Source organism: Callithrix jacchus, chromosome 22, assembly GCF_049354715.1.
Source record: "Callithrix jacchus isolate 240 chromosome 22, calJac240_pri, whole genome shotgun sequence".
Lineage (NCBI taxonomy): Eukaryota > Metazoa > Chordata > Mammalia > Primates > Cebidae > Callithrix > Callithrix jacchus.
Genome location: NC_133523.1, coordinates 49,808,273 through 49,827,500, shown reverse-complemented (window position 1 = coordinate 49,827,500; position 19,228 = coordinate 49,808,273). Strand labels below are relative to the sequence as shown.

The 19,228-nt window shown below is 50.1% G+C and overlaps 1 long non-coding RNA gene across 1 annotated transcript in view; it reads left to right on the top strand.

Moving 5' to 3' along the window:
- Positions 1-3,975: 3,975 nt before the first annotated feature.
- The window catches only part of LOC128930547 (uncharacterized), a 51,086-nt gene continuing 35,833 nt past the window's right edge, over positions 3,976-19,228 (top strand). Inside the window, exon 1 of the long non-coding RNA XR_008478753.2 lies at positions 3,976-4,104. This is a non-coding gene — a long non-coding RNA (uncharacterized LOC128930547). The remainder of the gene's footprint in view (positions 4,105-19,228) is intronic.

The window sequence follows — 19,228 nt, the reverse complement described above, 5'->3', positions numbered from 1 at the left end:
GTTTTAAGTTTGCTTGTGACTAAGTAGAGGGAAGCCAGAAGGAATAAATAATGTGGGCCAGGCTGGCGCTAACTCCCCCACACCCTGTATATTTCTTTTGTCTCTCTTTCTCTCTCTTTCTTTCCAGAGTCTTGCTCTGCTGCCAGTCTGGAGTACAGTGGCACGATCTCAGGTCACTGCGACTTCTGACTCCCTGGTTCAATTTATTCTCCTGCCTCAGACTCCTGAGTAGCTGGGATTACAGGCACGAGCCACCACGCCCAGCTAATTTTTGTATTTTTAGTAGAGACGGGGTTTCACCATGTTGGCCAAGGTGTTCAATGTTCTTGATCTCCTGACCTCAGGTGATCTGCCCACCTTGGCCTCCCAAAGTGCTGGGATCACAAGCGTGAGCCACTGTGCCTGGCAACCCTATTTCTTTCTTTCTTTTCTCTTTCTTTCTCCTTCCTTCCTTTTCTTTCTTTCTTTCTCTTTTCTTCTGTCTTTCTTTTTTTGAGACAGAGTCTTGCCCTGTTGCCCAGGCTGGAGTGCAGTGGTGCAAAAGTTGGCTCACTGAAAACTTTGCCTCCCTGGTTCAAGTGATTCTCCTGCCTCAGCCTCCCGAGTAGCTGGGATTACAGGCACTTACCACCATGCCCATCTATTTTTTTTTTTTTTTTATTTTTTAGTAGAGACAGGGTTTCATTATGTTGGCCAGGCTGGTCTCAAATGCCTACCTCAGGTGATCCACCCACCTGGGCCTCCCCAAAGTGTGTGGATTATAGGTGTGAGCCACTGCACCTGGGCCTCCCCAAAGTGTGTGGATTATAGGTGTGAGCCACTGCACTTGGGCCTCCCCAAAGTGTGTGGATTATAGGAGTGAGCCACTGCACCTGGGCCTCCCCAAAGTGTGTGGATTATAGGTGTGAGCCACTGCACCTGGGCCTCCCCAAAGCGTGTGGATTATAGGTGTGAGCCACTGAACCTGGGCCTCCCCAAAGTGTGTGGAGTATAGGTGTGAGCCAGCGCACCTGGGCCTCCCCAAAGTGTGTGGATTATAGGTGTGAGCCACTGCACCTGGGCCTCCCCAAAGTGTGTGGATTATAGGTGTGAGCCAGTGCACCTGGGCCTCCCCAAAGTGTGTGGAGTATAGGTGTGAGCCAGCGCACCTGGGCCTCCCCAAAGTGTGTGGATTATAGGTGTGAGCCAGTGCACCTGGGCCTCCCCAAAGTGTGTGGATTATAGGTGTGAGCCACTGCACCTGGGCCTCCCCAAAGTGTGTGGATTATAGGTGTGAGCCACTGCACCTGGGCCTCCCCAAAGTGTGTGGATTATAGGTGTGAGCCAGTGCACCTGGGCCTCCCCAAAGTGTGTGGATTATAGGTGTGAGCCACTGCACCTGGGCCTCCCCAAAGTGTGTGGATTATAGGTGTGAGCCAGCGCACCTGGGCCTCCCCAAAGTGTGTGGATTATAGGTGTGAGCCACTGCACCTGGGCCTCCCCAAAGTGTGTGGATTATAGGTGTGAGCCAGCACACCTGGGCCTCCCCAAGGTGTGTGGATTATAGGTGTGAGCCAGCGCACCTGGGCCTCCCCAAAGTGTGTGGATTATAGGTGTGAGCCACTGCACCTGGGCCTCCCCAAGGTGTGTGGATTATAGGTGTGAGCCAGCACACCTGGGCCTCCCCAAGGTGTGTGGATTATAGGTGTGAGCCAGTGCACCTGGGCCTCCCCAAAGTGTGTGGATTATAGGTGTGAGCCACTGCACCTGGGCCTCCCCAAAGTGTGTGGATTATAGGTGTGAGCCAGCGCACCTGGGCCTCCCCAAAGTGTGTGGATTATAGGTGTGAGCCACTGCACCTGGGCCTCCCCAAAGTGTGTGGATTATAGGTGTGAGCCAGCGCACCTGGGCCTCCCCAAGGTGTGTGGATTATAGGTGTGAGCCAGTGCACCTGGGCCTCCCCAAAGTGTGTGGAGTATAGGTGTGAGCCAGTGCACCTGGGCCTCCCCAAAGTGTGTGGAGTATAGGTGTGAGCCAGTGCACCTGGGCCTCCCCAAAGTGTGTGGATTATAGGTGTGAGCCACTGCACCTGGGCCTCCCCAAAGTGTGTGGATTATAGGTGTGAGCCACTGCACCTGGGCCTCCCCAAGGTGTGTGGAGTATAGGTGTGAGCCAGCACACCTGGGCCTCCCCAAGGTGTGTGGATTATAGGTGTGAGCCAGCGCACCTGGGCCTCCCCAAAGTGTGTGGATTATAGGTGTGAGCCACTGCACCTGGGCCTCCCCAAAGTGTGTGGATTATAGGTGTGAGCCAGTGCACCTGGGCCTCCCCAAAGTGTGTGGATTATAGGTGTGAGCCACTGCACCTGGGCCTCCCCAAAGTGTGTGGATTATAGGTGTGAGCCAGCGCACCTGGGCCTCCCCAAAGTGTGTGGATTATAGGTGTGAGCCACTGCACCTGGGCCTCCCCAAAGTGTGTGGATTATAGGTGTGAGCCAGCGCACCTGGGCCTCCCCAAGGTGTGTGGATTATAGGTGTGAGCCAGTGCACCTGGGCCTCCCCAAAGTGTGTGGATTATAGGTGTGAGCCACTGCACCTGGGCCTCCCCAAAGTGTGTGGATTATAGGTGTGAGCCAGCGCACCTGGGCCTCCCCAAAGTGTGTGGATTATAGGTGTGAGCCACTGCACCTGGGCCTCCCCAAAGTGTGTGGATTATAGGTGTGAGCCACTGCACCTGGGCCTCCCCAAAGTGTGTGGAGTATAGGTGTGAGCCAGCGCACCTGGGCCTCCCCAAAGTGTGTGGATTATAGGTGTGAGCCAGTGCACCTGGGCCTCCCCAAAGTGTGTGGAGTATAGGTGTGAGCCAGTGCACCTGGGCCTCCCCAAAGTGTGTGGATTATAGGTGTGAGCCACTGCACCTGGGCCTCCCCAAAGTGTGTGGAGTATAGGTGTGAGCCAGTGCACCTGGGCCTATATTTCAGATCATCCATCTGTGTGGGTTTTAAAAATTCTCTTTTAATTCCTCAGTCTCTATTCATTCCGCCAGGAGTCATGACACAAACTCTCTCTGAAGGCAAACACCCGAAGTTTATTCTCCACGGCCTTCTGCACAAACTCTCCCCTCTAAACTGCCACGATCTGTTGAGGACCGTGATATTTTAGAGCCAGGATGGGCATGCTTTAAAAAAAAGTAATCTAGGAAAAGGCCGACAATCATTAGAAGAAAACATTGACAGTTTATGCGGTTTCATGGAAGAGAAAAAGGAAACAAACATTTGCTCAAGCAGATGTTCAGGGCTGCCTGCTCCATATACCATCTGCCTCTTTTTCTGCCACACGCAATTATTGAGAATCTCTCCAACCATCAAAAGTTCAGCCGGGAAGCACCTGTCCCGAGATTTTCGCGTTGTGATGAATCATTGCAGCATCTTGAAAGCGACTGCAATTAATTTCTGAATTCGCCTCCCTAAATGGTCTCCACCTGCCACCTCCCCCACTCCGCTGAGTTCAATAGAATGTAGCCTGTGTCCTGGGTGATGGTCGAGTCTTAGGTTGCTTTCATTTCCTCTTAGTTCCTCTAGGTGTTTGGGGTTACGGGGTGCCAGAAAACAGGGGCCCACATCTTTTGAAATGAGAATCAGAGGGCTCCACACATTTGTGTTTCTGGGAGAGACACACTTGAGGCTTTTGCAGACCAGTTTTTTATTTGTTTATTTATTTTTTTGAGACAGAGTTTCGCTCTTGTTGCCCAGGTTGGAGTGCAGTGGCAGCTCACCACAACCTCCGATCCCAGGTTCAAGCGATTCTCCTGCCTCAGGCTCCTGAGTAGCTGGGATCACAGGCACCTGTCACCACGGTTGGCTAACTTTTGTATTTTTAGTAGAGACAGGGTTTCTCCATGCTGGTCAGGCTGGTCTCAAACTCCCGACCTCAGGTGATCCTCCCACGTTGGCCTCCCAAAGTGCTGGGATTACAGGCGTGAGCCACCGCGCCCGGCGCAGAGCAGTTTTTATTCGTCATAGCAAGGAGGATTTTGATATTATGCTCAAATCCCTCACATCGTCCCTGGGATATAATCTGCTCTCCGTCAGATTGTGTTGAAGGAAGAATGAGGCGCTACTGAAAGGTAAGAATAGATGCTGGGGGCGTCACGGGCACCTGTGGCCGCTGCTCCATGGAGAACCTGAGATTTCTATTTTTTTTTTTTTTTGAGCCAGCAGCCGCTTGCAGCCCAGGTTATTTTTTGTTCTTGGACGGAAACCCCATTCGAGGAGACCTTGATGGAACCCTAAAAGCCTGAGTGAACCGGGAACACGGGGTGGAGTGGGAATGGCAGAATTCAATCCTTCTCCTCACCCCACCATTCTCAGCCCGGGCTATTCCGCCATCAGCCTATTCCTCCTCCCCTTCAGGGGACTCAAGGGATGTTTGCGACCAAGACTGTTGCTATGGAAACCACTGTAGTGTAGGGGACAGGACGGGGTGAGCAAGCCCTGCAGACTGGAATTTTCCAGGCCCTTGAGCACACACGGCGTGGATGTGAAAACACAGAGCCGGCGTTCGATAAATACCTCTATGTGTTATTAGGGGAGAGATGGAGATGAATAGTCTGATCTTTCTTTGGTAATTGCTTTTGCAGAAGAGAAGTCCTCTCCTGCAGGGGGAATGGTCGCCATCCCTAGCTAGCAGGGCTGTTGGGAGCGTTGGAGTGCTCCCCGCCTGCCTGGGGTTTTCTGCACAGGCGGTCACCTGGTGCAGGTGGAGATTTTCGAATTGTCAATTCCTGGCTACGACCTACACGTCTTCAGACAAAATATTTTGTGCAGAGTATTAATTCGCCATCCCAATCTGCTGCTCTTTCTCTTCTTACCCTGATAACTTCTTTTCTTAGTGGTTTTTAGAGCTGTGCTTTCCAATGTCAAAAGACAAAACGACAGCGAATTTTGTTCTATATGGTAATATCTATGTACACATAGATTATGGTAAAACAGGTGTACCACGTGTGTGCCTCTATCCCTGTCTCTATCATTTCAACCCAAAAGGAGGAAACGGAGGCAGAATTAATCGAAGTAGAGTTTATTTGGGCCAACCTTGTGGATTACACCCCAAGAGCACAGATCTGACTTGCCCTGATTACACGCTCTGATTAGCAGCAGTTACAAGTGAATTTTTATTTTTATTATTTACGTATTTATTTTGAGACAGAGTCTCGCTCTGTCCACCAGGCTGGAGTGCAGTGGTTTGATCTCGGCTCACTGCAACCTCTGTCTCCTGGGTTCAAGAAATTCTCCTGCCTCAGCCTCCCAAGTAACTGGGACTGCAGGCACACACTACCACTCCTGGCTAAACAAAAAAATATAATTTTAATATTTTTAGTAGAGATGGGGTTTTATCATGTTGGCCCGGCTGGTCTCGAACTCCTGACTTCAAATGATCTACATGCCTCGACCTCCCAAAGTGCTGGGATTACAGGCGTGAGCCGCTGTGCCTGGCCCGCAAGAGGATTTTTAAAGACAAAAAGGGAACACAGGGAGTAGGCTGATAGGAAGTCGTTTGGTTGGAATCTCACTGCTTTTGTCAATAAAAAGAGTCAAACCGTAAAATATTTAAGAGATTTATTCTGAGCCACGTATGAGTGACCAATGGCCTGTGACACAGCTCTCAGGAGATTTGAGAATATATGACCAAGGTGGCAGGGTGCAGCTTGGTCTTATTTTTTTATTTTATTTATTTTATTTTTTTTGAGACGGAGTTTCGCTGTTGTTACCCAGGCTGGAGTGCAATGGCGCGATCTCGGCTCACCGCAACCTCCGCCTCCTGGGTTCAGGCAATTCTCCTGCCTCAGCCTCCTGAGTAGCTGGGATTACAGGCAGGTGCCACCATGCCCAGCTAATTTTTTTTTGTATTTTTAGTAGAGACGGGGTTTCACCATGTTGACCAGGATGGTCTCGATCTCTTGACCTCGTGATCCACCCACCTTGGCAGCTTGGTTTTATACATTTTAGGGAGACCTCAGACATCAATCCATACATGTAAGATGTACATCGATTCTGTCCAGAAAGGCAGGACCGTCGGAAGTGACGGCTTCCAGGTCACAGGTGGAGACAAGCGTTTTCTGATTGGCATTTGTTTGGAAGAGTCAAGTTATCGTCGAAGATCTAGAATCAATAGAAGGGAGTGTCCGGGTTAAGATAACGGGTTGCGGGCAAAGTGGCTCACGCCTGTAATCCCAGCACTTTGGGAGATGATGGAAGGCAGATCACAAGGTCAGGAGATCAAGACCATCCTGATTTCAGGTGATCTGACTGCCTTGGCCTCCTAAAGTGTTGGGATGACGGGTGCCAGCCGCCGCGCCCGGCTTCAGGTTAGCTTTGGGATGCCCTTGGCTTGGCTGTGGGGAGGGTCCATCAGTAGGTTGGGGGGCTTAGAATTTTATTTTGTGTTTATAATTTACAGAAATCACATTGGTTAGTGAATAGGTATACATTGTGAGGACTCCATGACCTTTTTTTCTCTTGTCTAAATTCCTATCTAGGTGGCCTAGGGAGTCGCACTCTACGAAGCATAAAACCTTGTTAAACAGGTTCTCTTAGTAACGCAGTATCACGGGACCGACTCTCCAGCCCATCTCTGGTGTAGCATTGCATGACAGACAGGAGACCCCCTTAACGGCAGCATTTCTTTCTACTGAGTTGCTTTAGACAAAATGTAACTCTTTCAAATTTCCAACTAAAGAATCCTCAAGGCTGGGCTCAGTGGCTCACACCTATAGACCCAGCACTTTGGGAAGCTGAGGCAGGCAGGTTGCTTGAGCCCAGGAGTCTGAGACCAGCCTGGGCAACACAGTGAGACCCTGTCTGTACAGAAAGTAAAATAAAATTAGCCAGGCGAGGTGGTGCACATCTGCGGTCCCAGCTGCTTGGGAGGCTGAGCTGGGAGGATCAGCTGAGCCTGAGAGGTGAAGGCTGCGGTGAGCCATGGTCGTGTGAGACCCTGCCTCAAAACACACACACACACACACACACACACACACACACACACACACCCCAAGAAACATTTTCAGATCTTCAGTGTGTAGGAAGCAGTGAAAAAAGAAAAGAATCCTTAAAACCTACTATGATGTGTAAGCTCTCTTGTTCAAGATGTCCACAGATTCAGGCCAAGTTCATATCTACCCTCAATGTATTGATTTGTGATTCTACCTGCAGTTCCTGTCTCCTCAAAATGTGTAAAACCGAATGGAGCCCGACCACCTCAGGTGCACCTCCTCAGGACCTCCTGAGACTGTGTGACCCCAGGTGGCTCGTGCCTGTAATCCCAGCACTTTAGGAAGCCAAGGTGGGAGGATTGCCTGAGGTCAGGAGTCTAAGCCCAGCCCGGCCAGTGACCTGTGGGTCACTCGTCCTGGTTTACAATAAACCTCTTTAAATATTTGGCGGAAATGAGTTTTTACTGCCGACAATCGTTAAGCTGTAGGGTATGGGTTCGAGCCTCCCATTGGGCATTGCGAATTTACAGCTACTTAGGGCGAAAGCAAGCAGTTTCAAGAGATTCTCAAAGCCTGGAGTAGGGTGTGACTGCCCCCTCCTTTTCATGCTTCTCTGGGCCCGAGCATTTGAAAGGCCTCGCATTCTTCAAATCTCCGGCCCCCTCTGTAGCTATGTCCACATCAATATCTGTTTATTATCTCTCTCAGTAAATTGTCAGCTCTGATGGGAACAAAGACTGCATCTGTCTCAGATGCTGCCGCTTGAAACGAGGTCTGGCAAACAGTCAGCAATCAACACATATTTGTTGGTATAATCAGTCAATCAAGTGGGGAATTGTCGGAGAGAACAAACGCGGTTTGTATCCTCGGTGCTGGCGGCGGCCATGGAACCTGTGATCCCCACACCTGTCGGTAAAGGCACACAGGGCTGGGTTTCGCCCTTCTTCAAGGACATGGTTTTCAGTGTGCACATCTTAAGTTTTAATATGCCCTAAGGATGTGCTTGACCTCAATCCCCAAGGGGGTACAGCAGGCCTGCGCCCTCCCCCTGCTTGGCTCCTCCCCCATCGTTCTGCCCTGGTCCTTAGCAGCCTTCTCTGGGGGTCTGGGATGCAGGCAGGCTCTGCTGGTTGCCATGGAAACTGCAGCGAGGAGCTGGGGAGGAGGCTGAGAGGCACTCAGAGGATGGAACTTTCCAGGCTGTGTGTGGGTTAGAATCCCAAGCTGCCATAGACTGAGTCCCCTATTTGTGTGTGTGTGTGTGAATGAAAATACAGCTGGACGTGGTGGCTCACGCCTGTAATCCCAGCACTTTGGGATGCTGATGCGGGTGGATCACCTGAGGTCAGGAGTTCAAGACCAGCCTGGCCAACATGGCAAAACCCCGTCTCTACTAAAAATACAAAAATTAGCCAGGTGTGGTGGCGCGCGCCTGTAATCCCAGCTACTCAGGAGGCTGAGGCAGGAGAATCGCTTGAACCCAGGAGTTGGAGGTTGCGGTGAGCCGAGATCGCACCACTGCACTCCAGCCTGGGCAAGAGAGCCAGACTCCATCTCAAAAAAACCAAACAACAACAAAAAGTGGGATTATGACAAAGTGACTTCACTCTTCTGAGTCTCAGTTTTCTCTTCTAAAACTGGGTAAACTTCTTTTTTTTTTCCACTTGAATCTGTAGGTTGTGGCGACAGTACGATGTGCTTGGAATTATTCATGAAGGAATGAGCCACAGAGTTGGCTTCTGGGAGGGGCGTCGGGGGTCTTGGGATGAGGGTGTGATCTTTAATTTTCAGTGCACAGTATTTCCAGTGGCAGAATTAAAACCACATCTTAAAACGTAGATTTGACTGTGAACGTATCACCACTTCGAAATGAGGGAAATTAAATCCAAAGCAATGTGGGTTGCTTCACTTTCCTTACAGGACTTATCAAAGCCTGCCGTCATATGGCACACAGGGGTCCACCTGTGTGTGTGGCAGCCCCAGCTAAGCCCCCTGCTAAACAGGCACTGCAGGCCTTTTCTTCTGCAACATTGTCTCCCTAGAGCGATGCCAGCAGCTTGAAATAGATGTAGCATTAATATATTCATAAAACTATGTTAGTCATCTGTATTGATCGAATTGAGCTTTGTGCAAGAAATAAGTGGTTTAATGAATGGATGAGTAAATGGAGGACAGACATTACCGTCACGGGTCCTTTCTGGCGATCTGGGATTTCCAGAGCCTGCAGACACCCCACAGGCCTGTTTTCCTGCCCTGTTCTGCAAAGACACCTGTCTGAGGATGCGTTTTAACCGCATTAAAGTCGTGAGCGGACTCTGAGTGCATCCGGCCCTCCTCGTCCCCACCTGGTACCTGGGAGGTTCGTCCCCTCAGCTCTCTCACCCGGTGACATCTGTTGCCTTGGAAACCACTGCAGCAGGAAGAGGAGGGGCTGCGCCATTGCGGGATGGATGCGGGGCCTGGAACTTTCTAGGCTCAGGGCTTAGCCTGTGGGGGCGTGTGTGTTCAGATCCCAGCCTGGCCTCACCGCGGGTACTCTCTAAAGTTTTGGGGGTGGGGTGGGTACCCAGAAGAGAGTCTGGGGGGAGGCCACTTCTCCTCCACCCTGACCCCCCCATGGGCCTAGAGGGATAACCCAGGCTGGTCCAAGGCAGGGTTTGCCAAGGGAGCCCTAGGCCCCCACCCTCACCGCAGAATCACCCTCAGCTCGGATTAAACACGAGGCTCCCAGCAAGACCTTAGAGAAAAATGTGTTTTTGGAATCTTTCACATCTGTCCTCACGCCAGTCATTTCTCTGTGTTATTTTCTCTAAATAACTTGTCTGGGCCTGAAATCCTTTTTCTTTTTTTTTTTTTTAATTCCTTTCTAAGTGATTCCCTCTCTTTGTTCTGTGTCGGGGAGTTTCCCGAGCAGAGCTGTGTCCGTCTTCTTCATGGCTGCACGGGCACTGCCTTCGATAGACCTTGGCACACAGTAGGGCCTCAATATAGATGACCTGACTGCAATGAATGAATGAATGAATGGATTTCAATGGATTTGTTCTTTTTCGTTCTTTTTTTTTTTTTGAGTTGGAGCCTCACGCCCAGGCTGGAGTGCAGTGTCTCTATCTTGGCTCACTGCGGCTTCTGCCGCCCAGGTTCCAGCGATTCTCCTGCCTCAGCCTCCCGGCTAGCTGGGATTACAGGCGTGCACCACCACACCCAGCTAATTTTTGTATTTTTGGTGGAGACAGAGTTTTACTGCGTTGGCAAGGATGGTCTGGAACTCCTGACCTCAGGTGATCTACCCGCCTCAGGCTCCCAAAGTGCTGGGATGGCAGGCATGAGCCACAGCGCCCAGCCAAGATGTAGTCTTAAAATTAATTTTACCTGTTTCTTTTTTACGCTGGGCGTGGCGGGTACCTGTAATCCCAGCTACTCGGGAGGCTGAGGCAGGAGAATCGCCGGAACCCAGGAGGCAGAGGTTACAGAGCCAAGATCGTGTCACTGCGCTGCAGCCTGGGGGGCAGAGCAAGACTCTCTCTAAAAAACAAAACAAAAAAAAAACAAAACAACAACACAAACAAAAAACAAAGCCACTGTATCTTATTTAGCCCAAGACTTTCAAAATACTATGACATCAACACGCAGTCACTGTACAATACTATTAATGGGATATTTTCCAGTGCTTTTGGTGACAACGGCTCCGAGATGTGGCCTGTGCCTTCCCTTCGAACCCACCTCAATCCCCCCCAACCCCCCTGTAAGCGTGGGTAGCCGAGGTGGCCTCCGGCCGCAGGATAGGACCTCACGGGGCTGGACAGCGCGCTGGTTGAGACGCACGTGGTCAGTAGAGGGCGGCATAGAGTCAGTCTAAAATCTACACCAGGAAAGAAATCCTGGGCAGAGTTTGAGAATGGAAAGACCTTAGCCTCGATCCCTGCTCCACGGGGAGAAGGGGAGCGGAGGGGAGAGGCAGGGGTGCGAGCTCTTTCACGAGCTTGGTTGCTAGTGGGGGAGGTGGAAGGCAACATGCCCATGCGTTGATGGCACGGGTGCAAACTGTGTCCCCTGCTCAGGCCTGTCTAAGATGCCCATGCGTTGATGGCACGGGTGCAAACTGTGTCCCCTGCTCAGGCCTGTCTAAGATGCCCATGCGTTGATGGCACGGGTGCAAACTGTGTCCCCTGCTCAGGCCTGTCTACCCTGCCGACCTAGCGTATCTCCAGTCTTTCCCTGGAATTCCACACGGCCTCCTCTGGCATCCGGTTCGGCTAGAGAAGTCTTGCATGGACACAGTGTGACCCTGCCCTCCTGTGACCCACGGAGGCTCTTACCACACTCAGGGTGGAAACTAAGCCGCTGACCAGGATCTAAAATAGACCCCCCCAGATGTAACCTTCACCAAATCCTGCAGCCTCCTCTCACCACCTGGGCTTGGGACTGTGACGGGCAGAGTAGCTGGGATTATAGGCATGCGCCGCCATGCCTGGCTAATTTTCTATTTTTAGTAGAGACGGGGTTTTCTCCATGTTGGTCAGGCTGGTCTCGAACTCGTGACCTCAGGTAATATGCCTGCCTCAGCCTCCCAAAGTGCTGGAATTACAGGCACGAGCCATTGCACCTGGCCACCTGATGACTTCTTATCTGAGGGCCATTAGCCAGGCTTTGGCATAGAGAGGCTGGTTCTTGAGCCTCGGTTCTGTGGTTGGTGTTCTCTTCTCAGGCAACACATCGTATAGACGTCTTCCTAACTGGGGCCCGCCCTTTCTCTTCGGTGGCCTGGCCTGGAGTCCTCACCCTGCTGGGATGTATGGCATTCCTGTGCTATGGGGTGGAGCATTTCTCCATGGGCATCGCTGCCTCCCCAGCATCCTCAGCGCCCAGCACAGAGCTCTGCTAATCACAGTTGTCATTACAGCATGGCGTGGAGAAAAGCAGCCATGGAAATGATTCCCATGTGGGCCGGGCGCGGTGGCTCACGCCTGTAATCCCAGCACTTTGGGAGGCCGAGGCGGGTGGATCACGAGGTCAAGAGATCGAGACCATCCTGGTCAACATGGTGAAACCCCGTCTCTACTAAAAATACAAAAATCAGCTGGGCATGGTGGCGCGTGCCTGTAATCCCAGCTACTCGGGAGGCTGAGGCAGGAGAATTGCCTGAACGCAGGAGGCGGAGGGTGTGGTGAGCTGAGATATAGCCTGGGTAACAAGAGTGAGACTCCATCACAAAAAAAAAAAAAAAAAAGATTCCCATGTATTGCACAGCCTACTCTGGGCCAGGCCCTGTATTCAAGCATTTCACCATATTCATTAATTTGCCTAAAAACCACAGGAAGAGGGTAATTTTATGATCCTTAATTTTTTTTTTTTAAACGGTGTCTTGCTCTGTTGCCCAGGCTGGAGTGCAGTGGTGTGATCTCTGCTCACTGCAACCTCTGCCTCCCGGGTTCAAGCAATTCTCCTGCCTCAGCCTCCCGAGTAGCTGGGATTGCTGGTGCCCGACACTGCAGTTGGCTAGTTTTTGTACTTTTGATAGAGATGGGGTTTCAAACTCCTGACCTCGTGATTTATGATCCTTAATTTACAGAGGTGGCCCAGGCCCAGAGAGGTTAAGTAACTTGCCTGAGGGCGCACAGCTAGTAACTTGTGGAACTGGGGCCTCAGCCCAGGAGTCTGGCCCCAGAAAACTCAATCTCAACGACTGCATCTACAGCCTGGCACACACCTCGCTACCTCTCCCTGTCTCTGTCTGTCTGGACAACGGATCCTTCTGCTTTTTATTTTTCTAGTGTTATTTTAATTTTAAATTCCATTCATTTTCTGAGTAAGTAATACATTGACGAGGTTCAGAAAGAGATTTAATGAAGGCTCTCTTCTCAGTTTTGTGGCCACCTGGTTTCCTTCCCAGGAAGCAACCAATGATACAAGCCACGAAACAGGCATCCGTGGACACACAAGGAAGTGTGTTTATCAATTTCCCGCTTTGGTATAACATTTTTGTTTTTTCACAGAAGCGTGTTTTAGAGATCATGCCATTTGGAACGTAAGCATTCCAGTGTTGCTTTTCTGTAGCCGTGTAGTGCTCCATCTTTTATTTATTTATGATTCTATTTTATTGTTGTTATTTTTTGAGGCCGAATTTCACTCTTGTTGCCCAGGCTGGAGTGCAACGGCGCCATCTCAGCTCACCGCAACCTCCGCCTCCGGGGTTCAAGCCATTCTCCTGCCTCAGTCTCCCGAGTAGCTGGGATTACAGGCATTTGCTACCATGCCTGGCTGACTTTTGTATTTTTAGTAGAGATATGGTTTCACCATGTTTCCCAGGCTGGTCTCAAACTCCTGACCTCAGGTGATCCGCCCGCCCTGGCCTCCCACAGTGCCGGGATTACAGGTGTGAGCCACCATGCCCAGCTGATTTTTTGTACTTTTAGTAGAGACAGCGTTTTACCATGTTGGCCAGGCTGGTTTTGAACTCCTGACCTCAGGTGATCCACACCCAACTCAGCCTCTGCACCCGGCCTTGGAGTTGCCATTTTTAAACCATAAAAACATGTGGAAGCTGGTCGTCGTCCTCTAAACCCTAACTCTAAATCCTCTTTTCCACCGGTTTCTCTCTGATTTCCAAACAACGACCATCTTCTCTAACCTGTTGCTTTGTATCTTTGGTGCTCGGCAAGTCCCAGCTATTCTGCTTCTGTTCTTGTTTCTTCACCAGTCTGGCGCGTTCGGCACGGGATACGTTTTGCCGTTACGTGTCACGCGTCACATTGGTTTTATTACTTGTTTTTTTGGTCTGTGTTATCCATTAGACTGAGGGGTAAGGACCACATCCTAATGCTCAGAACAGCTCCTGGCAAGGAATCAACAATCAATAAATGCTTGTAGAGCCAGATCATAGCGTATCTAATGTATAACCCCCATGCAAGGAGCAGAATTTCCCTGGTGTTTTCTATAACCAGTTTTGTGGGTAGAAATGCTTATGCCAGCTGCTCTTTCTCCAGCAGTGGACAGGATCAGGCGGTGACCTTCCAAAGGCAAGCTGTGCATTGGTTCAGAAGTCAACTTTACACAAGTCTTTAAGAAACACAGATACGGGGCCGGGTGCGGTAGCTCACGCCTGTAATCCCAGCACTTTCGGAGGCCGAGGCGGGTGTATCACGAGGTCAAGAGATCGAGACCATCCTGGTCAACATGGTGAAACCCCGTCTCTACTAAAAATACAAAAATTAGCTGGGCATGGTGGCGCGTGCCTGTAATCCCAGCTACTCAGGAGGCTGAGGCAGGAGAATTGCCTGAACCCAGGAGGCGGAGGTTGCGGTGAGCCGAGATCGCGCCATTGCCCTCCAGCCTGGGTAACAAGAGTGAAACTCCGTCTCAAAAAAAAAAAAAATAAATAAACAGATATGGAAATGCTTATGGAGGACAGGGTGTCATGTCTGGGATTTGCTTTAAAAGCAGTGGCAGTGGTACGATGGGGGCATACACACAACAGGTCGGGCCACGAGCTATAACTGCAGACAGTGGGGAGAAGGGATTCGTGAGGCTATTTTCCTACCTTTGTATATTCTCAAACTCCCTCAGTGACACTGTCCCCCATCCGTCACTTCTCACAAGCAAAGCCAAGGTAATCTTTCCAAACAGCAGAGAGGACCGCCTCATTCCCCCACTTCAAATCCCCACTACCCTGTGGAAAGAATCAGAAACAGGTAAAACTTAATTCTCAGCACGCTCAGGGCTTCGAATGCGTATCGGTTTTATGGGAAGAAAATGAAATATTGATAAAGCCGGAAATGACCCCTTGGGCTCCTGAGGTCCTAGGCTTTCCTCCTCGGGGAGCAGAGTTCACAGATACTGTCCCTTCTGCAAGCGTCTTACTGGAAGGCACTTGTGCATGATGAAGAGAACACGTCAGAAATCATCAGCGATACATTCTGAGAAACCGCCCAGAGGAGGCTTAGCTCAGCGATTCCCACACCAGCAGATGTTTACCATGTGTGCAGCCGATGTGTCACTGGGATTCTGTGTTCCGTTTCTTTGGGTACCTCCAAAGTTGTGTTCATCGTGCTACCCCGGGGACTCGGAAAACAAAAGTGTTCTGTACCTTTTGAAGCGAACGGAGTTCTGTAATGCAAACCTGGAAGGTCACGTTTTCCAGGGGCGGACATACCGAAGGCATGTGTCATGGGAGCGGCTTTCCTTACAGCTAATCCCCCCTAACAGCTGGGCTGGCCCAGTGGCCCATCAGACCATGCTTCCGACCAGCCCCTGCTCCTTCACGGAAGGCCGTGGGGATCCACCGCCCTGCTCAGCGGCAGCTGCGGCAAGCTGTTGGCAAGGGCACGGATGCTGATAGCCATGGGCTGCATGGAATTTGTCATGGATGACGAGCCAGCGTGTAATTCCCTTGCTGTGTGATTCTGAAAGGCATTCCCAAGTCATGAAAAGGCAGAGTTATTTGAGGCATGCTTGGTCACTCTGCAACTTTCCCCATAGCAAATTGTTCCACTTTCTACGAGGGTCTTACCACACACACCCAGATTTTCTGAAAATCAGAGACATGGTTCAGCTAACGTTTTGGGGATAGAGGACCCTAGGAATCTGGGTGAGGCCTCCAGGTATCCTTTCAGGAGAACGGGAATGTTTTAAGAAAACACCATGATGACGAGAACAAAAACCCAAAGTCCGGAAGACTCCGGCGACAAGAATAGCTGTGGGTCTTTTCGTTTTAAATTTATTTTAGGCCGGGCGCAGTGGCTCACGCCTGTAATCCCAGCACTTTGGGAGGCCGAGGCGGGTGGATCAAGAGGTCAAGAGATCGAGACCATCCTGGTCAACATGGTGAAACCCCGTCTCTACTAAAAACACAAAAAATTAGCTGGGCACGGTGGCGCATGCCTGTAATCCCAGCTACTCGGGAGGCTGAGGCAGGAGAATTGCCTGAAACCAGGAGGCGGAGGTTGCGGTGAGCCGAAATCGCGCCATTGCACTCCAGCCTGGGTAACAAGAGCGAAACTCCATCTCAAAAACAAAAAAAGTTATTTTAGGTTTAGGTTTAGGGATACATGCGCTGGTTTGTTATAAAGGTAAACTGAGTGCCACAGTGGTTCAGTGTACAGGTAATTTCATCACCCAAGTAATAAGCGTAGTACCGGCCAGGTATCTTTTCTGACCCTCTCCCTCCATCCACCCTCCCCCGTCAAGTGGGCCCCTCCACGAATCCATGGGTTCTGGTTGTTTAGCTCCCACTTATAAGTGAGAACATGCATTATTTGATTTTTCTGATCCTACATTAATTTGCTCCAGTTTCCTTCATGTTACGGCAAAGGACATGTTTTCCTTCTTTTTTCTGGCTGTGTAGTATTCCATGGTGTATAGATGCCACGTTTCCTTTATCCAGTCCACCGCTGATGGGGGCATTTAGATGGATTCCACGTCTTTGCTGTCGTGGATAGTGCTACAATAAACACATGCACGGGGCTTTTAAGAACAGATTTCTGTCTGTCTCTTTCCAGTTCCATTCACCTTCACACCTCTTCCATCCTCAGATTACTCTGAGTCTTGTCAGAACTGCACACACGAGGCGTTTGACAGCAGACTCACTCTCTGACCCTGCCAGGAGAGTTGCTCTTTGGGGGCCTCCATTTCTCCACTTTGGACAGTGGGTAAGAGTGATCCCCGCCTCCCAGCTCCCCCAAAGGTTGAAGTAGGAAATGTGTTTGCCACGCTCTGCGCGTGGCTGGGAGCTGTGTGTCTTAGAGTGTGTGTGAGTGTGAGTCAGTGAGAGGTGAGCCTCATGACTGAACAGGATTTCATCGTCCCCCTCTTGTGTGGCAGAAATCTTGAGTCTAATTCAGGATTCTTTGCTGTCAGAGGCTGCTATGAACTGAATGGTGCTCACTGCCCAAAATTTACATTGAAGCTCTAACCCCCCATATGACCGTATTCAGAGATGGTGCTTTTAGAGCAGTCATTGAGATTATATGCGGTCATAAGGGTGGGGTTTTAATTCATTATAACTGTAATCTTCATAAGAAGAGGGACGCTAGATAGATCTCTCCCCCTTCCCCACCACCTCTGCCATGTGAGGACACGGCAAGAATGTGGTCTTCTGCAGGACAGGAAGAGAGTCCCCACCAGGAACAGAATTTGCCGGTGCCGTGGTTTTGGACCTGCGGCCTCCAGAACTGTAAGAATAGACATTTTTGTTGTTTGAGCCATCCAGTCTGTGTGATTTTGTTATGGCAGCTGGAGCTCATGAACACAGGACCCAGGCTCCTCCTGTCTTGTGACTCTGAATTCCTCAGCAGGTGGCTTCGACCTCACGGTCTAGAGAGCAGGCTGAATTCAGGCAGCATCTCTGCCTTCTAGCTGAGAGGAAGAGCGACGAGGCAAAGCAGGATTCCGCCCGCAGCATTCCCTTTGAGGCTCCTCTTTGTCCATATGCCTTCTAAGTGCTTTTGTGCTATCCGCCAGACCGTGGTTTCGTGGCCACATCTGGCTGCAAATGGTATAGATATTCGGCCCGATCAGATCTTGTACGGGAAGTTATAGGTAGTCTGTATACGTCATAAGGAACTGTTAGTTTGGAAATTTCTGGGTGAAGGCTCCTTTAGGTCGTCAACGTGGAATATATTACTGATGATTTCTGAGATGTATTTATCACTCGTCATTCAAAGATGGGTGCTTACAATAAAATGATTGTAGGTGGGAAAATGCCTGTGAACTTTGCCATGGAAGGAAGCTCTTAAACGAGCCAAAGATATAATTATAGGCTTTGCGAATATTTTATTTTATTTTATTTTTTTGAGACGGAGTTCCGCTCTTGTTACCCAGGCTGGAGTGCAATGGCGCGATCTCGGCTCACCGCAACCTCCACCTCCTGGGTTCAGGCAATTCTCCTGCCTCAGCCTCCTGAGTAGCTGGGATTACAGGCACGTGCCACCATGCCCAGCTAATTTTTTGTATTTTTAGTAGAGACGGGGTTTCACCATGTTGACCAGGATGGTCTCGATCTCTTGGCCTCGTGATCCACCTGCCTCGGCCTCCCCAAGTGCTGGGATTATAGGCATGAGCCACTGCGCCCGGCCTCATGAATATTTCATACTCTTCCCAAGAAACCAATAGAGTTTTGCAGCTCTGAGTATGTTGAGAATTAAGCAGAGTTTTTCATTTTCAATTATTTCTTTCAAATGTGCTTCAGAATAAGAATTAAGTATGCTTAAAAAAACCTTTTTCCAGAGGGCAGCAGGGATTAGAATAGCAGAGCGACACAGTAGGATCTGCAATTTGGAAAGTTGGATTTGACATTTAATGTGAGGAGTGATAGCGGGATTGATGTTACCTGTCTGTTTACTTTTCAGAAATTTTGCCCCATCTGTATTAAGAACTAGGCCACGAGGTACTATTTACCATTGTTCTATAACATAAGCGTTTATTCTTATTTATTTATTTGTTTTTGAGATGGAGTCTCGCTCTGTCACCCAGGCTGGCATGCAGTGGTGGAATCTCAGCTCACTGCAACCTCCGCCTCCCAGGTTCAAGTGATTCTCCTGCCTCAGCCTCCTGAGTAGCTGGGACTACAGGCGTGTGCCACCATGTCTGGCTAATTTTTGTATTTTTGGTAAAGACAGGGTTTTACCATGTTGGCCAGGCTGGTCTCGAACTCCTGACCTAAAGTGATCCACCCGCCTCGGCCTCCCAAATTGCAGGGATTACAGGCGTGAGCCACCACGCCCGGCCTATAACATTAACTTTAAACACCCAAGTGAGAATCATTTTAAAGTTTTGATAGCATGAACATGCATGGAGAGCCAGCATCACCTCCCTTAAGTGGAAGGCAGAGTAAAAGAAAGAACAATGATTAAAAAAAAGAAGAAGAAAAGAAAAAAACCAACCTGCACAAGTGTGCAGTGGTTCTCAGTCAGGGGTGGCTTTGCCGACATGGGGACACCTGGAAATGTCTAGAGATGTCTTCGGTTGTCACACATGGGGAAGACGGCCTTGCGCCTGGCATCCAGGAGGTAGAGACCAGGGGTGCTGCTCATCAGCTTGCAGTGCAGAAGACGGTCCTCCTGCCCACCCACAACACGATGATTCAGCCCAAAATGTCCACACGGCCGGGATTGGGAAACCCTGGGCTAGAAGCTGTTGTGTGCCAGTGATCTGAGCAAGGCTCTCCTTTGTGTAAAAAGCAATTAGCAAGTGAGATGGAAATGTTGAAGGCACACCAGCACCTACGAGGAGTGTCTTTCTGAATGAAACAGAGAGACTTGGCAAGGGA